The following is a 20415-nucleotide window of genomic DNA, read 5'->3' as shown; positions in this document are numbered from 1 at the left end:
GTGGTTGCTTACTTTTGCAACTGACGGTTGTCCTTAATTTCTGACTTTCAGGCAGCAATCTAAAAACAGGCAGCAGCTTTCTTTTCCGTTTGCTAAACATGGTACTTAGTAAATAACAAATACACATGAAAGATGCAGGTCATACTTAAAAGTTTAAGAGAAGAAAACTCTTGTCAGGCCAAAATACTTAACTGGCAAATATTAACTAGATATCCTCATACACAAATGTCTTTTAAATTGACTACAACAGGTAACTGCGAGGCCAGTCAGAGGTATATGATAGAAGACTAATTATGAATATACTAAAGTAATGGAAAAGATATGGTAACACATGAAGAAACTGTTTTATAGCGAAAAGATCTTGACTGTTTCAAGACAAGCAATAATTCAGAATGCTGTTGTATTCACATGACAGGTAGCGCATACACACACAAACATTTACGCCTTACACAGTGACTTAATATCTATATCAATATTAAGGTTTAAAACTAGATAAAACACATTTCTGCTTTTCCTTTCTTTCCCATGACAGCATGAGGTTAACTTAAAATGAGGATGATAGCGTTCTGATTTAAGGCTCTGTTCTGCTGTTTCTGTGAAGGATTAATCACCTCCCTAGGAAGATCCAAGAACAAAGAAAGTGATTTGAAGGCAATTTCAAAGCTTTCTCTTGTATGGTTTTGTAAAAAAAAAAAAAAAAAAAAAGGCCTGAGAAATAGTTTTGAACCTAAACATTAATGTCCAAGATTTTAGTCTAAGTTAAATTGCTTACAATTGGGGGTGGGGGAGGAGGGGAAGAGGGGGAAATTAAGATTACTTTAGAATGGCATTTTGTGAATCTGATCAATTAATAGTTTTTTAGATACCTCTGATCAGACAGTTTAAAAGTTCAGCCATGACTGTTCTGTGCTTCAGTGCTTTGCTTGTTTGTCGCTGACATTGAAGTCATGATATTGCTCCTGCTTTGTCTCATTTTTCATCCTTATTGTTTACTGAAGGCAGCCATATGTCTGTTAGTGTGTTGTTTGAAGTTGTGATGGAATTTTCTTCAAGAATTTCTCTAGAGCATTCTTGCTTTGCTGATCTCTGTATGTTCTCCACAGTGACTTTTTGACTTATGGGCCAGGAGATTTGTGTTTTTTAAAAAGGCTACTCTGGAAAGGCTTGTTTTTTGGATATAATTTTTTGAATCATGTGTGAATCTGGTATTTTGTTGTATCTATCCATACAGAGAGTGTGCATTGTCACAAAAGAGGCAGCCAAGTAGGTCATCTCCCCCAACCTTTTTAAATGGGAAAACTTACTTTTTTTGCAGGTGCTTTAAGCTCAGTCACCTTGTTAATTCCTCTTCTGCTGTAGAATTTCTTTAAAAACTTCAGACTTCACAACTGCTTTCTGCCTTCTCGTTAGGCTGTGTCAAAACTATACATTTTCAGCTAATTACCAAGTATAAAATAGGAGGAGTGGAGTTGTAATTGTTTCGTTTGCAATCATGTTTCCTTTCATTTTTAAGTGTGACTTTAAGCAGTGTTAGGAATCGTATTTTGAGCTTTGCATATGGGTGAATGTTAGGTCTTTAAAACCCTTACATAGTTTCCAAACGGCAAAATATTATGAGCAGTTAGGGGCCTGAATCTATTACTACTAAAGTCAGTGTTATAACTCCTGTTGACTTCAATGGTCCTGGACTGAGACTTAGGAGATCAGGCAGATTTTCTTATAGGTGGGGCTGGTAGTGCTGCCTGTTGTTAAGATTGCCTGACACTTCCCATTATAAGACCCTGTTTTCAATTTATTATAACTTTGCCAAACTTGCACTATTTGGGCTGAAATTTTCCCTGCTAGATGTCTGTCTCAGGCTGAGCTATATATTGATTTATTTGTTAGTTTCAGCCAAAATGGTTCAGATGTTTTGGATAATGAGGCTAGGGTACAATACATTGTTTTGCCTATATAAAAAAAAAAATCTGACCTTTTTCTTTGAATAGCTCCAGTAACCCTGTCCTACAGAGCAGGGACTTGAAATTTGTCTGGGTGGGGGCAGGATGAGGCAAGCGGGGGTCCTTTGTATGAGAGAGATTCATTTTGCCATCCCTATGAAAATCTGCCCACACCTGGCCAATTTATAAGCCTTTGAAAAAACACACTTCTTGAATGCTCAGTAAAGATTTTGGTTTTAGCAAGTAACTTCTCTGTAGATTCCATGTTTTGGTCCATCAGAGCTCCTTGTGCTGCCTAGACTGCGCATGGCCCATCTCCACAGCGTGACTGATCACGCTGCAGCTCGGGGCTTCAGTGACAAAGCTTGAGTTTCCTTTTAATGGCTGCTGCGAGCTGCTCGATGCTAGAGTGGGGCCAGATAATGGACCTGAGAGCGGTGAGGCTGTCTCTTCTGTGCTCTCAGTGACCCCCTTCTGGCACCAATGCAGTGTGGAGGAGTAAGCCATCTGATCTGAATGCAGAGGGGACAAAAGCCAGATCAGTTGGTTGGAGGGAATGCAGAGAGAACCAGGAGCTGGGGGAGCAGGGAGACTGATACTGGCTGGACAAGGAGGCTGAGACTAGGAACTAAGGTAGAAGGGGTAGAGGGAGGGGAGATGGATCTGACAAGGAGCTGAGGCGTGAGAGGAGAATTGGGACTGGCGGGGCAAAGAAGGGCAGAAACTGGGCTTTGGCACTAGGCAGGGGGTGAGGATGGACACTGACTATATGAGGAGGAGCCAGTGGTGGATAAGGGGAGAGACAGATAGGAGGAAGAACCAAGAATGGGTAAGTGGGGCTGCCTGGGAAAGGAAAAAAAGACTGGAATAGGGTGTGGGGAGGGGGTAACTGAGACTTGGACATGAACCCAGAGAGACTGGGATTATTATGAGAAGCCTGAGGAATGGAGACTGGGGCAAGGAGCCAGGGGTGGGAAAGAGACAGAAAAGAGGCAGGTTGGAAGTGACAGAGCAAAAGGGGTCAGGCTTGGATGGAATAGACCCACTGGCAAAGAGCATGTGTATGTGTTTCATCCCTCTCTAGTCCTGGTTTTCACAGGTGGTCACTCATTTTCTGGTTGCCTGACTTGAGACCTTGAGGGTCTGATTTACAGAAGTGCTGAACTCTCCAAGCTGCCGCTGAAGTCAGTGAGAACTGTGCTTTGAAGTTATATAAAGAGCTAAGGACTCTGCAAAATTAGATCTGAAGTGTTTAAAATTGAGCATCCAAATTTAGTGGAAACTTAAATGTTATCTTTCTGTGCCTCAGCTCCCTCCACCTGTAAAATGACTGTCACCTCAGAGGGGTGTTGTGAAAGTAAATTAATAAATGTTTGTGAAGTACACAAATCTTATAGTGATGAGTGCTGGAGGAAGGCCCATGAGAAAATCAATAATTCTATTTTAAGAAGAGTGTTTGAATAGTACAGGTGGTAAATAAAGCATTGAACAATGAGGCGAAAACAAAGTAAGTAAGCATCATCCAACCTGCTCAGTAAGGAAGGTCTAGAGTCTGATCATGCAATTAAAGGCTGCATTGTAATCTGTATGCACAAGGTGGCCGAATGAAGGTTGTGCAGGTAATTCTAGCACTTTCTGGTTTTTGAGTGTTTGACCTTGCAGTGTTCATGTTATTTTAATGTAATTTTCTTGTATAATGTAGATATAAAATCACAGCAAATGTGGTCCGCAAGAAAACACCAAATATGGCTATCACTTTAATAAAAGAAAAAAAGATATAAAAATGGTGTAAAGATAATTAAGGTATTGTTTCTGGTAATGGGATAGTTTTTGCAGAAAACCTGCCTTCTTTACCTGCTGTTGACCGAAGACTTGCAGAAAGCCATCTGTGGTTAACTTGAAGGCCTGTTGCCAGGATTAGTGATGTATTACAATTTCTGCATTTACAACTTTCCATTCTTTTAGGATGTAATCTATTGTGTGATATGGGAAATCAGCTGGTAGGTTTGGGCAGTGGTTTTTTCAAGGTATATAGAGTAAAAAAGAAGTATTATAGACAGTAAATTGTATTACTGCACATTAAATTTGATCCTCTTAGTTGTTGTCTCTTGATAACTTAAAAATCATGTTGAAAGCAAAACATTTTTATAGGGGCCAATTGAATTTTGGAAAAAAATGTTCATAAGTTTATTTTTTAATAAAGATTACAGATTTTCTTTCCCTTTTACCTCAAAAATATTCTACAAGATGAATTTGCAGCAACAGTTTACTCAAGAGTTGAATTTCATAAGCCTTTTTGCTGCCACTAACAATGAATCTCACCATTTACAGCCAATGGTTCTTTAACCTGTGAGGCAGCTCCTCACATATGTGAGCCCAGGACATCTCTAGAAGAATACAGCTCTTTCAAGTGTATACAGGTCTGTCGCATCTTACGCTGGGGTTACGTTCTGCGGTCAGCGCTTAAAGCGAAAACTGTGTGTAGTTAAAATGGCCCTTGAAAATCCCTTGAATACCCATAAGTACTATGTATTGTACATGGCAATGTACAGTACAGTATATAATAGACTACATATGCAAAATATAATTTTACAGTATTTTTAATAACATAAGACAGAAGAATGAAAAAATAAAAAATGAACAGTACAGTACAGTGCAGTATTGTAAACCTGAACAGTCACCAGTCTTGTACTGTTCACACTCCAATGATTAGTCTTCATCTACCCTGACAACACTATTATTGAGTTGTCAGGGCTTGATGTCGATCCAGGAGATGATGGGCCAGGCTTGGGTGATGGAGAGCGAGTCGTAAACGAAGTGGTTGGCTCTGGTTCAGCTCGAGAAGTTGATTGTGTATGCTCTGCTGCTGCTGGTTGTTTTTTCTTTAAAAGCATGGTGATTGGCATCTGTCGCTGTTGTCTCTTTAGCTCCTCAAACATTTCTTGTATGGTCTCAAATCATCTGTAATACTACATGTGATTTTGAGGCTTCGTTCCATAGAGGGATCATATTCACAAATTAAATCATTCAAGTGTTTCGCTGCTTGGAACACTTCAGAAAATTTATGAAGATTCCAAGTTACTGGCTCTTCCTGTTCGTCGTCATCTTTGTCTTCTGTAGATGATTTTATCAGTTCCTCTAACTCTTCATTAGTCAATGTTTCTCTATGGCCCTCAATTAATTCCTCAATTTCGTCCTCGAGGATGTCGACGAAGCCATCACCATCCACTTGCCTGGCCACTGAACGATGAGTTGCACTTCTTTATCAAATGGTCGGGAAACTCTTAAAATCACTCTCACAGTCTTCCCATAGGTTTTGCCAACATGCCTTGACTGTTTCAGTCTTGATTGCATCCATTGCCTGTTTAATATAAGTGATGCAATCAGCAATGTTAAAGGACTTCCAACACTCCATCACATTATCATTGGGATCAGCATCCATAGCGGTAAGAATCCGTGCGAATGTAAGCCTCGTGTATGTGGCTTTGAAACAGCTAATGACGCCTTGGTTGAGAGGTTGGAGGATGGAGGTGGTATTGGGGGGGAGAAAGACGACTTCAACATCATTATACGCAGACCAGAGTGCCGCAGGATGGTCAAGAGCATTGTCTATGATCAGCAACAATTTAAAGTCAAGTCCTTTTTTCTTCAGGGTACTGCTTGACCTCCAGAATGAAACGCTTGTGGAATCAATCCAGAAATAATGCTGCCGTCACCCAAGCCTTTTTATTTGATTGCCAGAGCACAGGCAGGAGATTTCTGTTCTTGCCTTTTAGTGCATGGGGATTCGCAGCCCTGTAGAGCAAGCCTGGCTTTATTAAATGCTCAGCCGCATTGCCACAAAGCAACACAGTCACATGGTCTTTAGCTGCTTTGAAGCCAGGGCTTGTCTTTCTGATTTTGAAATGTAAGTGCGGGTGGGCATTTTTTTTCCAGAAGAGCCCAGTCTCTTCAGCATTTAAAAACTTGTTCTGGAAGATAGCCCCTTTCCTCTATGATTTTCTTTAATTGTTCGGGGTCGGCTTTTGCTGCGTCCTCATTGGCAGATGCAGCTTCACCAGTAGTCTGTAGTCATGGATGCTAAGAGCCTTTTCTCGCAACATGTTGCCATCAGTAGACACACGTTTACAGTTCATGTCTTCCAGCCAAAAGTTTAATGCCTTTTCAGTCTTCACTAAGGTCTTATCACGCACTTGGCTCATCACCTTAGCAGTGTTTCGCTGCTTGGAACACTTCAGAAAATTTATGAAGATTCCAAGTTACTGGCTCTTCCTGTTCGTCGTCATCTTTGTCTTCTGTAGATGATTTTATCAGTTCCTCTAACTCTTCATTAGTCAATGTTTCTCTATGGCCCTCAATTAATTCCTCAATTTCGTCCTCGAGGATGTCGACGAAGCCATCACCATCCACTTGCCTGGCCACTGAACGATGAGTTGCACTTCTTTATCAAATGGTCGGGAAACTCTTAAAATCACTCTCACAGTCTTCCCATAGGTTTTGCCAACATGCCTTGACTGTTTCAGTCTTGATTGCATCCATTGCCTGTTTAATATAAGTGATGCAATCAGCAATGTTAAAGGACTTCCAACACTCCATCACATTAACATTGGGATCAGCATCCATAGCGGTAAGAATCCATGCGAATGTAAGCCTCGTGTATGTGGCTTTGAAACAGCTAATGACGCCTTGGTTGAGAGGTTGGAGGATGGAGGTGGTATTGGGGGGGGGAAAGACGACTTCAACATCATTATACGCAGACCAGAGTGCCGCAGGATGGTCAAGAGCATTGTCTATGATCAGCAACAATTTAAAGTCAAGTCCTTTTTTCTTCAGGGTACTGCTTGACCTCCAGAATGAAACGCTTGTGGAATCAATCCAGAAATAATGCTGCCGTCACCCAAGCCTTTTTATTTGATTGCCAGAGCACAGGCAGGAGATTTCTGTTCTTGCCTTTTAGTGCATGGGGATTCGCAGCCCTGTAGAGCAAGCCTGGCTTTATTAAATGCTCAGCCGCATTGCCAGAAAGCAACACAGTCACATGGTCTTTAGCTGCTTTGAAGCCAGGGCTTGTCTTTCTGATTTTGAAATGTAAGTGTGGGTGGGCATTTTTTTTCCAGAATAGCCCAGTCTCTTCAGCATTTAAAAACTTGTTCTGGAAGATAGCCCCTTTCCTCTATGATTTTCTTTAATTGTTCGGGGTCGGCTTTTGCTGCGTCCTCATTGGCAGATGCAGCTTCACCAGTAGTCTGTAGTCATGGATGCTAAGAGCCTTTTCTCGCAACATGTTGCCATCAGTAGACACACGTTTACAGTTCATGTCTTCCAGCCAAAAGTTTAATGCCTTTTCAGTCTTCACTAAGGTCTTATCACGCACTTGGCTCATCACCTTAGCAGTTACTGGAGCACTTGATGCCACGACTTGACGATTTTCTTTCTCTCAAATCTTGATGGCACGGATGCTAGATCCGTTGCGGCTGTATTTACGTGCCACGTTGGCGATGGACATACCGTCTCTCAATAAGTCCAACACGGCCAGTTTTTCCTCCAGCGTTGGAACACATCGCTGTTTCTTCGGTTGAGCACCAGATGAAGTAGGTGCCTTGTGTTTAGGGGCCATGTTATACAGTATGAAAAATACGTACTGTCTTTTTAAACAGTACAGGCATAGCAGAATCTCACTTAGCACGGCGAGGTGCGTACAATATGAGAGGCACGGGGGGCTGGGTACAGTAATGGGAACAGCAGATTCACTTCTCCCATCTCACGCTCACTCCGGGGCTGTCATAAACAGATAGCTAAGGGTTAATGTCTCTTTCACCTGAAGCACCTGACCAGAGGACCAATCAGGAAACCGGATTTTTTCAACTTTGGGTGGAGGGAATTGAGTGTCTGAGTCTTTTGTCTGTCTGCCTGCTTTCTCTGAGCTTTGGAGAAGTAGTTTCTACTTTCTAGTCTTCTGTTTCTAAGTGTAAGGACAAAGAGATCAGATAGTAAGTTCTATGGTTTCTTTTCTTTGGTATTTGCATGAATATAAGTGCTGGAGTGCTTTGATTTGTATTCTTTTTGAATAAGGCTGTTTATTCAATATTCTTTTAAGCAATTGACCCTGTGTTGTATCATCTTAATAGAGAGAGCCCATTTGTATGTATTTTTCTTTCTTTTTATATAAAGCTTTCTTTTAAGACCTGTTGAAGTTTTTCTTTACTTCAGGGAAATTGAGTCTGTACTCACCAGGGAATTGGTGGGAGGAAGAAATCAAGGGGAGATCTGTGTGTTGGATTGCTAGCCTGATTTTGCATTCCCTCTGGGGGAATAGGAAAGTACTTTTTGTTTCCAGGACTGGAAACAGAGAGGAGGAGTCCCTCTGTGTAGTTTCACAGAGCTTGTGTCTGTGTATCTCTTCAGGAGCACCTGGAGGGGGGAAGGGAAAAAGGATTATTTCCCTTTGTTGTGAGACTCAAGGGATTTGGGTCTTGGGGTCCCAGGGAAGGTTTTTCAGGGGGACCAGAGTGCCCCAAAACACTCTAATTTTTTGGGTGGTGGCAGCAGGTACCAGGTCCAAGCTGGTAACTAAGCTTGGAGGTTTTTCATGCTAACCCCCATATTTTGGACGCTAAGGTCCAAATCTGGGACTAAGGTTATGATATGGTGTAGCAGCGGGTGGTATCTAGACAGAATCCAGAAGCCAGTAGGAATATTATATTTTTCTTTTCTCTGCTAAGGGCTTTTTAGCAGAGAGAAACAGTTGGTTTTAAAAGGGAACCAGAGAGAATTTTTTTTTCTGCTCTCTCTGGCAGTTTGTGGCTTGCATGTTAAGCAAGAAGCCATTACCAGACTGTTAAGGGTCTTTTGTCATGCAATAGCCCTCCCATTAGGAGGCAAGTTCCAGCACTATATGCATGCAAATAAAGTGGTTTTTCAGGTTTACTTAACATTGAAAATTAGCTAAAGGCACTGTTGCTAGGCAGACTTCAGGAGGCAACAGAGCCTGCAGTGCAGAAGATAAACACCGGAGGGCACCCCAACACAAGAAAACAGGAACCATGACTTCTAAGGCAAAAATTGAGGCCGAAGAACAATTCAGAGAAGCTGAACACAGGCGACAACTGGAAATAAAACAAAAAGAGATGGAGATGAAAGAAAGAGAAGAACAGATCAAAGAGGCAGCCTACCAAAGAGAACAGGCAGCCTTCCAAAGAGAATAGGCAGCCCAAGAGGCAGCACACAAAAGAAAACTAGAAGAAGAAGAGGTGGCCTACCGAAGGAAACAAGCAGAAGAAGAGGCGGCCCACCGCCGAGACATGGAAAAACACCAAAAAGAAATGGAAAAACACCAAAAAGAAATGGAAAAAACAACAAAAAGAGAATGAAGAGAAGGAAAAACAGAGAAAACATGAACTGGAGTTGGCAAAAGCTGGGCTGCATGTGCCAGCCAACCCTAACAACCCGGCGCCAATTATTGCTCCACAGCACAGGAAATTTCCCACCTACAAGGCAGGTGATGACACCGAGGCCTTCTTGGAAAATTTTGAAAGAGCCTGTCTTGGGTACAGCATTCCCGAAGACCAGTACATGGTAGAATTGAGGTCACAGCTCAGTGGACCTTTAGCAGAGGTGGCAGCTGAAATGCCTAAGCAGCAAATGAATGACTATAAACTTTTTCAAACCCAGGCCAGATACAGAATGGGGATAACCCCAGATCATGCCCGTCGGCGCTTCAGAACCCAAAAGTGGAAACCAGAGGTGTCATTTCCCAAACACGCCTACTACATTGCAAAAAACTATGAGGCCTGGATAACAGGAAACAACATTCAAACCTTGAAAGAACTGCACCTCCTCATACAAATGGAGCAGTTCTTGGATGGTGTTCCTGAAGACATCACACGGTACATACAAGATGGAAATCCCAAAGATATCGCTGAGGCGGGGGAAATTGGAGCCAAATGGATGGAACTGGCAGAAAGCAAGAAAGCTACTTTCAAGGGGAACGATTACCCCAGGGGGCACACAGACCATAAACCCTACAACCGAGGACAGCCAAAGACCCCACATACCACCCAAGTAAAGCCACAGATACCCTACCCTTCAACCTCACCAGTCTCCAGTAACTCACCTCGGCCCAGTGACCCATCAGATGGAAGATGCTTTAAGTGTAATGAACTGGGACATATCAAGGCCAACTGTCCCAAGAACACCATGCGAGTGCAATTCATTACACCACCATCACCCCAAAGATCCCCAGGCCCGGATGCCTCTCAAATACCCTTGGAGCGAAGGGAAAATTTGAGAGTGGGCGGAAAGAAGGTTACGGCGTGGAGAGACACGGGGGCACAAGTGTCAGCTATCCACCAATCCTTCGTTGACCCCAAATTCATCAACCCAAAGTCCAAAGTTACAATTTACCCCTTCATGTCACAAGCTGTAGACTTGCCTACAGCTCAACTGCCTGTCCAGTACAAAGGCTGGTCAGGAATGTGGACTTTTGCAGTCTATGACAATTATCCTATCCCCATGCTACTGGGGGAAGACTTGGCCAACCAGGTGAGGCGGGCCAAGAGAGTGGGAATGGTTACACGTAGCCAAACCAGGCAAGCTTCCAGACCCATTCCTGTTCCTGAGCCGTCCACAGAGGCCCCGTCTGTGTTACCAGAGACCCAGATAGAGGTAGTGGACCCGGATTCCATGCCTACCACTGAAACAGCCACAGCATCTCCAGTCCCAGGCCCGGAACTGGAACAGCAACCAGCACCAGCAAGTGCAACTACATCTTCAAACTCAACGCCAGAGGGCGCCAGCGAGCCACAACTGGCAGAAGCAAAAGACAGCCATACCCAAAAGGCTCAGCCAGAGCCTGAAATACCCTCAGGTGCACCAGCGGAGAGCGGTTCACCAGCAACGGAAACAACCCCATCACCTACATCGCTTCCAGAGGGACCAAGCCCAAGTCCACAGTCTGAGGAAGAACTGGTGACCCCAGCCTCAAGGGAACAGTTCCAGACTGAGCAGGAAGCAGATGACAGCCTTCAGAAAGCGTGGGCGGCGGCACGGAGCACCCCACCGCCTCTCAGCTCTTCTAATCGATCCCGGTTTGTTATAGACCAAGGACTTTTATACAAGGAAATTCTTTCTGGTGGACACCGGGAAGAATGGCAGCCGCAAAAACAGTTGGTGGTTCCAACTAAGTACCGGGGGAAGCTCTTAAGCTTAGCCCATGATCATCCCAGTGGCCATGCTGGGGTGAACAGAACCAAGGACCGGTTGGGGAAGTCCTTCCACTGGGAGGGGATGGGCAAGGATGTTGCCAAGTATGTCTGGTCTTGTGAGGTATGCCAAAGAGTGGGAAAGCCTCAAGACCAGGTCAAGGCCCCTCTCCAGCCACTCCCCATAATTGAGGTCCCATTTCAGCGAGTAGCTGTGGATATTCTGGGCCCTTTCCCAAAAAAGACGCCCAGAGGAAAGCAGTACGTACTGACTTTAGTGGACTTTGCTACCCGATGGCCAGAAGCAGTAGCTCTAGGCAACACCAGGGCTAACACTGTGTGCCTGGCCCTAACAGACATCTTTGCCAGGGTAGGTTGGCCCTCTGACATCCTTACAGATTCAGGGTCTAATTTCCTGGCAGGGACCATGGAAAAACTGTGGGAAACTCATGGGGTGAATCACTTGGTTGCCACCCCATACCACCATCAAACCAATGGCCTGGTGGAAAGGTTCAATGGAACTTTGGGGGCCATGATACGAAAATTCATCAACGAATTCTCCAATAATTGGGACCTAGTGTTGCAGCAGTTGCTGTTTGCCTACAGGGCTGTACCACATCCCAGTTTAGGGTTTTCACCATTTGAACTTGTGTATGGTCACGAGGTTAAGGGGCCATTACAGTTGGTGAAGCAGCAATGGGAGGGGTTTACGCCTTCTCCAGGAACTAACATTCTGGACTTTGTAAGCAACCTACAAAGCACCCTCCGACACTCTTTAGCCCTTGCTAGAGAGAACCTAAAGGATGCTCAAGAAGAGCAAAAGGCCTGGTATGACAGACATGCCAGAGAACGTTCCTTCAAGGTAGGAGACCAGGTTATGGTCTTGAAGGCGCAACAGGCCCATAAGATGGAAGCATCATGGGAAGGGCCATTCACGGTCCAAGAGCGCCTGGGAGCTGTAAACTACCTCATAGCATTTCCCAATTCCTCACTAAAGCCTAAAGTGTACCATGTTAATTCTCTCAAGCCTTTCTATTCCAGAGACTTACAGGTTTGTCAGTTTACAGTCCAGGGAGATGATGCTGAGTGGCCTGACGGTGTCTACTACGACGGAAAAAAAGACGGTGGCATGGAAGAGGTGAACCTCTCAACCACCCTGGAACGTCTGCAGCGGCAACAAATCAAGGAGCTGTGCACTAGCTTCGCCCCATTGTTCTCAGCCACCCCAGGACGGACTGAACGGGCATACCACTCCATTGATACAGGTAATGCTCACCCAATCAGAACCCCACCCTACCGAGTGTCTCCTCATGCCCAAGCTGCTATAGAACGGGAGATCCAGAACATGCTACAGATGGGTATAATCCGCCCATCTACCAGTGCATGGGCATCTCCAGTGGTTCTGGTACCCAAACCAGATGGGGAAATACGCTTTTGCGTGGACTACCGTAAGCTAAATGCTGTAACTCGTCCGGACAACTATCCAATGCCACGTACCGATGAGCTATTGGAAAAGTTGGGACGTGCCCAGTTCATCTCTACAATAGACTTAACCAAGGGGTACTGACAAGTACCGCTAGATGAACCTGCCAAGGAAAGGTCAGCATTCGTCACCCATGCGGGGGTGTATGAATTCAATGTCCTTCCTTTCGGCCTTCGAAATGCACCCGCCACCTTCCAGAGGCTGGTAGATGGTCTACTAGCTGGACTGGAAGAATTTGCAGTTGCCTACCTCGATGATGTGGCCATTTTTTCAGACTCCTGGCCCGAACACCTACTACACCTGGAAAAGGTCTTTGAGCGCATCAGGCAGGCAGGACTAACTGTTAAGGCCAAAAAGTGTCAAATAGGCCAAAACAGAGTGACTTACCTGGGGCACCAGGTGGGTCGAGGAACCATAAACCCCCTACAGGCCAAGGTGGATGCTATCCAAAAGTGGCCTGTCCCACGGTCAAAGAAGCAGGTCCAATCCTTCTTAGGCTTGGCTGGATACTACAGGCGATTTGTACCACACTACAGCCAAATCGCTGCCCCATTGACCGACCTGACCAAAAAGACCCAGCCAAATGCCGTTAAGTGGACTGATGAGTGTCAAAAGGCCTTTACCCAGCTTAAGGCGACGCTCATGTCTGACCCTGTGCTCAGGGCCCCGGACTTTGAGAAGCCATTCCTAGTAACCACAGATGCATCTGAGCGTGGTATAGGAGCAGTGCTCATGCAGGAAGCAACAGATCACAACTTCCATCCTGTCGTGTTTCTCAGCAAGAAACTGTCTGAGAGGGAAAGTCACTGGTCAGTCAGTGAAAAGGAATGCTATGCCATTGTGTACGCCCTGGAAAAGCTACGCCCATATGTTTGGGGACGGCGGTTCCAACTACAAACTGACCATGCTGCACTAAAGTGGCTTCATACTGCCAAGGGGAACAACAAGAAACTTCTTCGTTGGAGTTTAGCTCTCCAAGATTTTGATTTTAAAATTCAACACATCACAGGAGCTTCTAACAAAGTAGCTGATGCCCTCTCCCGTGAGAGTTTCCCAAAATTCAGTAGTTAAAAGGTGTTCTTAAAATGTAGAAGTCTGTTAGTTATATACTTAGGAGTATATGTAAAGGTCTATGTGTTGTATTAATCTGTTTATTTTCAAGTTCTAGAAGGAAATTGCCGCCAGTGAGCTTCCCCACTGTCTGCAATTTGGGGGGCGTGTCATAAACAGATAGCTAAGGGTTAATGTCTCTTTCACCTGAAGCACCTGACCAGAGGACCAATCAGGAAACCGGATATTTTCAACTTTGGGTGGAGGGAATTGAGTGTCTGAGTCTTTTGTCTGTCTGCCTGCTTTCTCTGAGCTTTGGAGAAGTAGTTTCTACTTTCTAGTCTTCTGTTTCTAAGTGTAAGGACAAAGAGATCAGATAGTAAGTTCTATGGTTTCTTTTCTTTGGTATTTGCATGAATATAAGTGCTGGAGTGCTTTGATTTGTATTCTTTTTGAATAAGGCTGTTTATTCAATATTCTTTTAAGCAATTGACCCTGTGTTGTATCATCTTAATAGAGAGAGCCCATTTGTATGTATTTTTCTTTCTTTTTATATAAAGCTTTCTTTTAAGACCTGTTGAAGTTTTTCATTACTTCAGGGAAATTGAGTCTGTACTCACCAGGGAATTGGTGGGAGGAAGAAATCAAGGGGAGATCTGTGTGTTGGATTGCTAGCCTGATTTTGCATTCCCTCTGGGGGAATAGGAAAGTACTTTTTGTTTCCAGGACTGGAAACAGAGAGGAGGAGTCCCTCTGTGTAGTTTCACAGAGCTTGTGTCTGTGTATCTCTTCAGGAGCACCTGGAGGGGGGAAGGGAAAAAGGATTATTTCCCTTTGTTGTGAGACTCAAGGGATTTGGGTCTTGGGGTCCCAGGGAAGGTTTTTCAGGGGGACCAGAGTGCCCCAAAACACTCTAATTTTTTGGGTGGTGGCAGCAGGTACCAGGTCCAAGCTGGTAACTAAGCTTGGAGGTTTTTCATGCTAACCCCCATATTTTGGACGCTAAGGTCCAAATCTGGGACTAAGGTTATGATAGGGGCAGACACACTATTTAAACCTTTTTTTTTTTTCCCCCAACCCTCCAGGGTTACTGTAGAGGAAACCCTTATCACGGGCCTAAAGACAAGCTGTTGCTGTCAAGTCCACCCCCCAAAAATACTTCAGTGGGAACAGTAGATTTGCGTCTCACGCTGGTGGAATCGTCCATTCTTTTTTCTTTCCCCCGACTGTGCAAAGCTGGAATCGCGCATGTTAAATGTGTGTAAGATGCAACAGACCTGTATGTGATCATGGAGGCCACTCAACCTGCAGTACAGGTGGTAGAACAAAAAAATAAACATGGTGGCTGTTAACTGTAAGGTCTGTCTGTGTTCCTACCCAATTTTAATGGGCCTGTTTAACTGTGGAGATGGAAGGATGTGCTGAGTGAGAAGATACTGGAGTGGCGGAGCTGTGGTAACTGGGAAGCTCCCAGATTCTTGGTGTATTGGAGACCTGCTCACTATCTTGAAAGCTGAAACAGAAGAGTGGTGACTGGCTCCTTTTAAGCTTCTTTGTTTAGAGCAGATGTCCATTCTGTGCTGTGCTCCCGCAGAAGAACACATGCATCAAGGGACCCTGCCATTATTCCTCTGGTAAATGGGAGCAGAGGACAAAGAAGGAAAGCCACTAGTGCATGCCTGTCAATAGTCATTATTTGTTTGGAACATTCCCAGATTTTGAAAACTTCTTCTGGGAAGCTGCAGCTCCCATACTGTGGCAAGCAGCTATTCAAAAGCCCATACCTTTTTCCTCGCCAGCTTGCTTCTCTTAGGTGCAGACTCCTAGCTCTGGCTTCCTGCAGCTGCCTGTGGAGCTGTGCCCAGCTGAACAAGGAGCTGGAGGCCAGGTTTTTACACTGAAGAGAGACATGTGCAGTAGGTAGCAGTCCACTGAGCAACACAGAAAGAAGCCTGCATACTTTTGGGGAGCAAAAATAGTCTGCAGGGGATATATGTCACAAGTTGTGTGGGGAGGTTATGGACAGGAGGGAAGAAATCAGAGCAGTGTTATTTTCAGGGTATGATATTTTAAATCAGCCAGTGGTCTGGGAACTACTGGAGTGTTCCATGTGCACTCTGGTGATTCTGAGAGGATTTCTCTTTTCTTTTTTTCTCATGTTGTATGAAGAAAATAACCTGCTCAGAGGTTACACAAATATGTCCTCTGGCTGGGGGTCTGGCAGCTCCTGGGTTCCTGCTGTTTTGGAGAATTGTTGCCAACTCCAGGAGAATGGGGTAGAGAAGAGAAAAAAGTATAGCAATAGTGGGAGGGAGGGAAGAGTCTGGAGAAGAGACAGAAGGAAGGTGAAAAGCTGTGGGGAAGGAAATGGGAAAGAATGACTGAAGGATCTGGGAGGGGAAAAATGCAAGGGGAATAGCAGAGAGAAAGGGAGACAAACTGGTAAAGAATGAAAATGTGGGACAGAACACTGCGACGCTAAGAGCTGGGGGCTTGACAGCAGGGCAGAGACTGGAAGAAAGAGGCAGAGGAAAGTAGGACAGCACTCTGAGAAAGCTAGTGGGAAGAAGAAAAATCACCAAATGCATAAAAAAGTAAAACTTGAGGACGGAAGAATAGCAGATAGAAACAAGAGGGGAAAGTGAGAGAGAATTTTTTTTGCAGAGTCTAACACAGAAGCGCCTGATCTTGTTGTGGCCTCTAGGTGTTGCTAAATTATAAATGGTACATAATAAAGAATAGATAATTAATATATGAGATGTAGAAGTGAGAACAAGGATTGAGGAGGAGGTGTCCAAGTACAGCTCAAGTTACAAATGAAGAAGGCTTCCATGCAGAATCCAGTCACTTTAAGTCAGTCATAGCACAATTCTCTGTGCTGTGCATCAAAAGTCAAAATGAAAAGTCTTGCTGCAAAGAAAAGGCAGTTAGGGTGGGATTTTCAAGTGCTCAGCATTGGTCTAACTCTTCTTCTGTTGAGTTAGTCCCATTGATTTTAAATAGGAGCAGAATTAGGAAAGTGGTGAGGGCTTTTGAAAATCCAACCATTAATTCCCAAATGAGGGCTCATACAATTGAATTCTCTTAGGGTCAAATGATTCCCCAAATGACCAACCTGGATAGCTCTGTAGCTTACTGACCCAAAAGAAGGGGCGATCTTTTTATTTAAAGATGCAGTTAACATTGTAGTGTAAGGCCTTGTCTATACTGGCAAGTTTCTGCACGGTAATGCAGCTCTCTGCGGTGTAGCTCTCGAGATTTACACACTGCCAAGCCACTTAGTGCTTAACTATGCAGTTACAATGCTGTAAAAAAAAAAAACTACCCTGGCGAGAGGCGTAGAGCTTTCTGTGCTGGGGCTACTGTGCTGTGGTGCCAGTGTAGACACCCTGGTCAATTACAGCGCTGCCATTGGCCTCCGGGAGGTGTCCCACAATGCCTGTTCTCGCCTCTCTGGTCATCGGTTTGAACTCTACTGTCCTACCCTCAGGTGACCAACCACGAGCTCCACGCCTTAAATTTCTTGGGGAATTTTGAAAGTCCTCTTCCTGTTTGCTCGGTGACATATGCAGTGGTCTCTGCGCCTCTTTGCAGGTGACCATGTCTGCTCCATGCACCAGGCGATCCCCCGCTTGGAGCATTGTCGAGCTACTGAACCTCATGAGCGTTTGGGAAGAGGAGGCTGTCCAGTCCTAGCTGCACTCCAGCCATAGGAATTATGATACTTATGGACAGATTTCATGATGCATGACAGAAAGGGGCCATGACTGGAACACACTGCAGTGCAGGGTCAAAGTGAAGGAGTTGCGGAAAGCCTACTACAAGGCTGGGGGAGGCAAAGCACCACTCCCATGCTGTGCCCACGAGCTGCTGGTTCTACAAAGAGCTGGATGCGACCCCCCAGTGAAGGCCACTGTGGATACTTCAGTGGCTCACGTGCCAGGCAGGAGTGGAATGAACCAGGAGGAGGAATCTTGGACGAGGATGTGGAGGGGGGCTTAGAGGCAGAAGACGACTCGGAGGTCAGAGATGCATGCAACCAGGAGCTCTTCTTTACCCCAGAGGAGGCTAGCCGGTCACAGCTGTCAGAGCTTGGTGAAGTGCAAACAGGAGAGGAGACCCCGGTGAGTGGCTTTGATTTTGGGAATTGCTGAAGCAAGTTGTTGGGGGCACAAGGGTTGCAGAAAGCAGACTTCTGTCTGTATGATGTGCGTATCAACGCGTACCTAGTCAGAGTGGTGGAACAGGGTGTTGTTTGACTCCCTTACTTCACGGGAATCTGCCTCAGCGATGTCCACGAAACTCTTAGAGATACAGGGCAATCCACTGCTGCAGGTTCTTTGGCAGAGCTGTTTTGTCTCTTGCCCCATTAAGGGTAACTTTCCTGTGCTACTCTGCCATCACTGAGCGTGGGGTGTGGTGAGGTGAGGTGGGAGGGACGGCCATTACTGCACACAGGCAAGTCACATAAGGGCCAGGGCGGAAACTGCAGTCTTCAAGAAGACCCTCCCTTGATTCCCTGCTCACCCTCAGCAGCGTGATATCTTCCATAATGAACACAGCCTGTGGAAAATATGGGGACAGTAATGATAATAAGCCCCCATCCCTCACAGTGCTGGCTCTCCACAAGAGCTCAGTGTACAGTATGGTCCTGGAACACTGATTTCCTCTTCCCCTGTGGTTACTCACCACCATTTTGGGGATCTTTGGCTCATGTGTGCTTGCCTGGGATCAGCCAGTTAGTGATAGGTATGTGAATAGTGACTGTGTTTTAAATCACTGCATCCATGATCTGTGTGTAGCAAACAATTCTGCTTCTTTAAAATGTTGCATTTTGGTTTCACAGATATGACCTTGGGAGCCCAGCCTCCCTCTTTGTTATCGCCAGCTGAATGTCTGCGTGGAATTAGAAAGTAGCCATGAAGAAATAAAGAGGACTTTCTGCATGATGTCATGATGCACTCCATGGCTGAAAAATAGGAATTGAAGGAATGGCGGAACAGTAAGAAGAGGGACTGAAAGAAAAATGCAGCATGCCAGAATGAGGCCGTGGAGTGACTCTTAAATGTTATGGAGCACCAAGCGCACACGCTCCAGGCACTACTACCACTGCAAACTGAGCATCTCCGCGCCCACCCTACCCTACAACCGTTGTCACAAAACTCTTTCCCATGTGCCTCCCCCCCCCGACACCGCCAACACACTCTTATCAACCTTCTGGCTCCAGTCTGTACCCACTACATTCCACTCGTGTCCCATCACAGTCCAGCACTGCGGACTCTCAGTACCCACTGCACTCCATACCTGTCCCTCTGCAGTTTAGCCCTGCTGAAATACAGTATTCTCTGTACCGTACTCCAAAGGAGAAGGTTGGATATGATACCTGGACATACACAAATCTTTAACCGTCCCGGTACCTCCTCTCCTCTTGGGACCTCCCTTCCCCCATCCTCCACGGTGCTGATGGTTTTTTTTGTTTCTTTCTCCTGCTGTGGTTGTTTTTTTTAATAAAAGAATTGTGTTGGTTTGAAAGCAATCTTCATTCTATTAATTGAAAGCAAACAGAGCCCTTCAAAGCAACAGGCAATTTTCTTAAACCGTCATAGTGCATCATCTGCACTAATTACAATCACCTCGTAGCATTTCAAGCACTGTACTCCTGAGCATAGCAACAAATATTAGTGGCTTTCAGCTTCAAATTGCTGCCTCTAGGTATCCCTGATCCTTATGGCCTCGCGTAGCGTTCCTCTAATAGTTCTGGTCTCTGGTTGTTCAAATTCAGCCTCTTGGCACTGAGCCTCAGTGGTCCAGATCTGACTGAAGCTTTCACCCTTCCTTTCACAAATATTATAAAGCATACAGCACGCGGCTATAAGCATAGGAATATTGTCATCAGCCAGATCCAGCCTCCTATATAGGCAGCGCTAGCTCTCTATAGTCATTCTGCACTTGCTCAGCCTGTTGTTGAACTGCTCCTTGGTCTTTCAAGCATTTGAACACTAGATGGAAGGATAAACAAAAATAGATCTGGGACTAGGGTGTTTTATTTCAAAAGGGCTAACTTTAAAGAATTAAGGAAATTAGTTAGGGAAGTGGATTGGACTGAAGAACTTGTGGATCTAAATGCGGAAGAGGCCTGGAATTACTTTAAGTCGCAGCTGCAGAAACTATTGGAAGCCTGCATCCCAAGAAAGGGGAAAAAAGCCATAGGCAGGAGTTGTAGACCAAGCTGGATGAGCAAGCATCTCAGAGAGGTGATTAAGAAAAAGCAGAAACCCTTCTTCCACTCCTTGTAGGCTGGGATTAGCAAGGAAAGCTACCTTAGTGAGGTCAGAACATGTAGGGATAAAGTGAGAGAGGCTAAAAGCCAAGTAGAGTTGAACCTTGCAAAGGGAGTTAAAACCAATAGTAAAAGGTTCTATAGCCATATAAATAAGAAGAAAACTAAGAAAGAAGAAGTGGGACTGCTACACACTGAGGATGGAGAGGAGGTTAAGGATAACCTAGGCATGGCCAAATATCTAAATAAGTACTTTGCCTCAGTCTTTAATAAGGCTAATGGGGAGCTTAGGGGTAATGGAAGGATGACAAACGGGAATGAGGATATGGAGGTGGATATTACCACATCTGAGGTAGAAGCCATACTTGAACAGCTTAATGGGACAAAATCGGAGGGCCCGGACAATCTTCATCCAAGAATATTAAAGGAACTGGCTCATGAAATTGCAAGCCCGTTAGCGAG

At 45.0% G+C, this 20415-nt stretch overlaps 1 protein-coding gene across 2 annotated transcripts in view; it reads left to right on the top strand.

Annotated features, from left to right (window-relative positions):
• Nucleotides 1-20415, top strand: part of WWC3 (WWC family member 3) — a 186140-nt gene that overhangs the window by 85843 nt on the left and 79882 nt on the right. The gene's annotated exons all lie outside the window — the stretch shown is intronic.

This window comes from Gopherus flavomarginatus, chromosome 1 (assembly GCF_025201925.1).
Source record: "Gopherus flavomarginatus isolate rGopFla2 chromosome 1, rGopFla2.mat.asm, whole genome shotgun sequence".
NCBI classification, from domain to species: Eukaryota; Metazoa; Chordata; order Testudines; family Testudinidae; genus Gopherus; species Gopherus flavomarginatus.
This window is presented reverse-complemented; position numbering and strand designations above follow the sequence as displayed.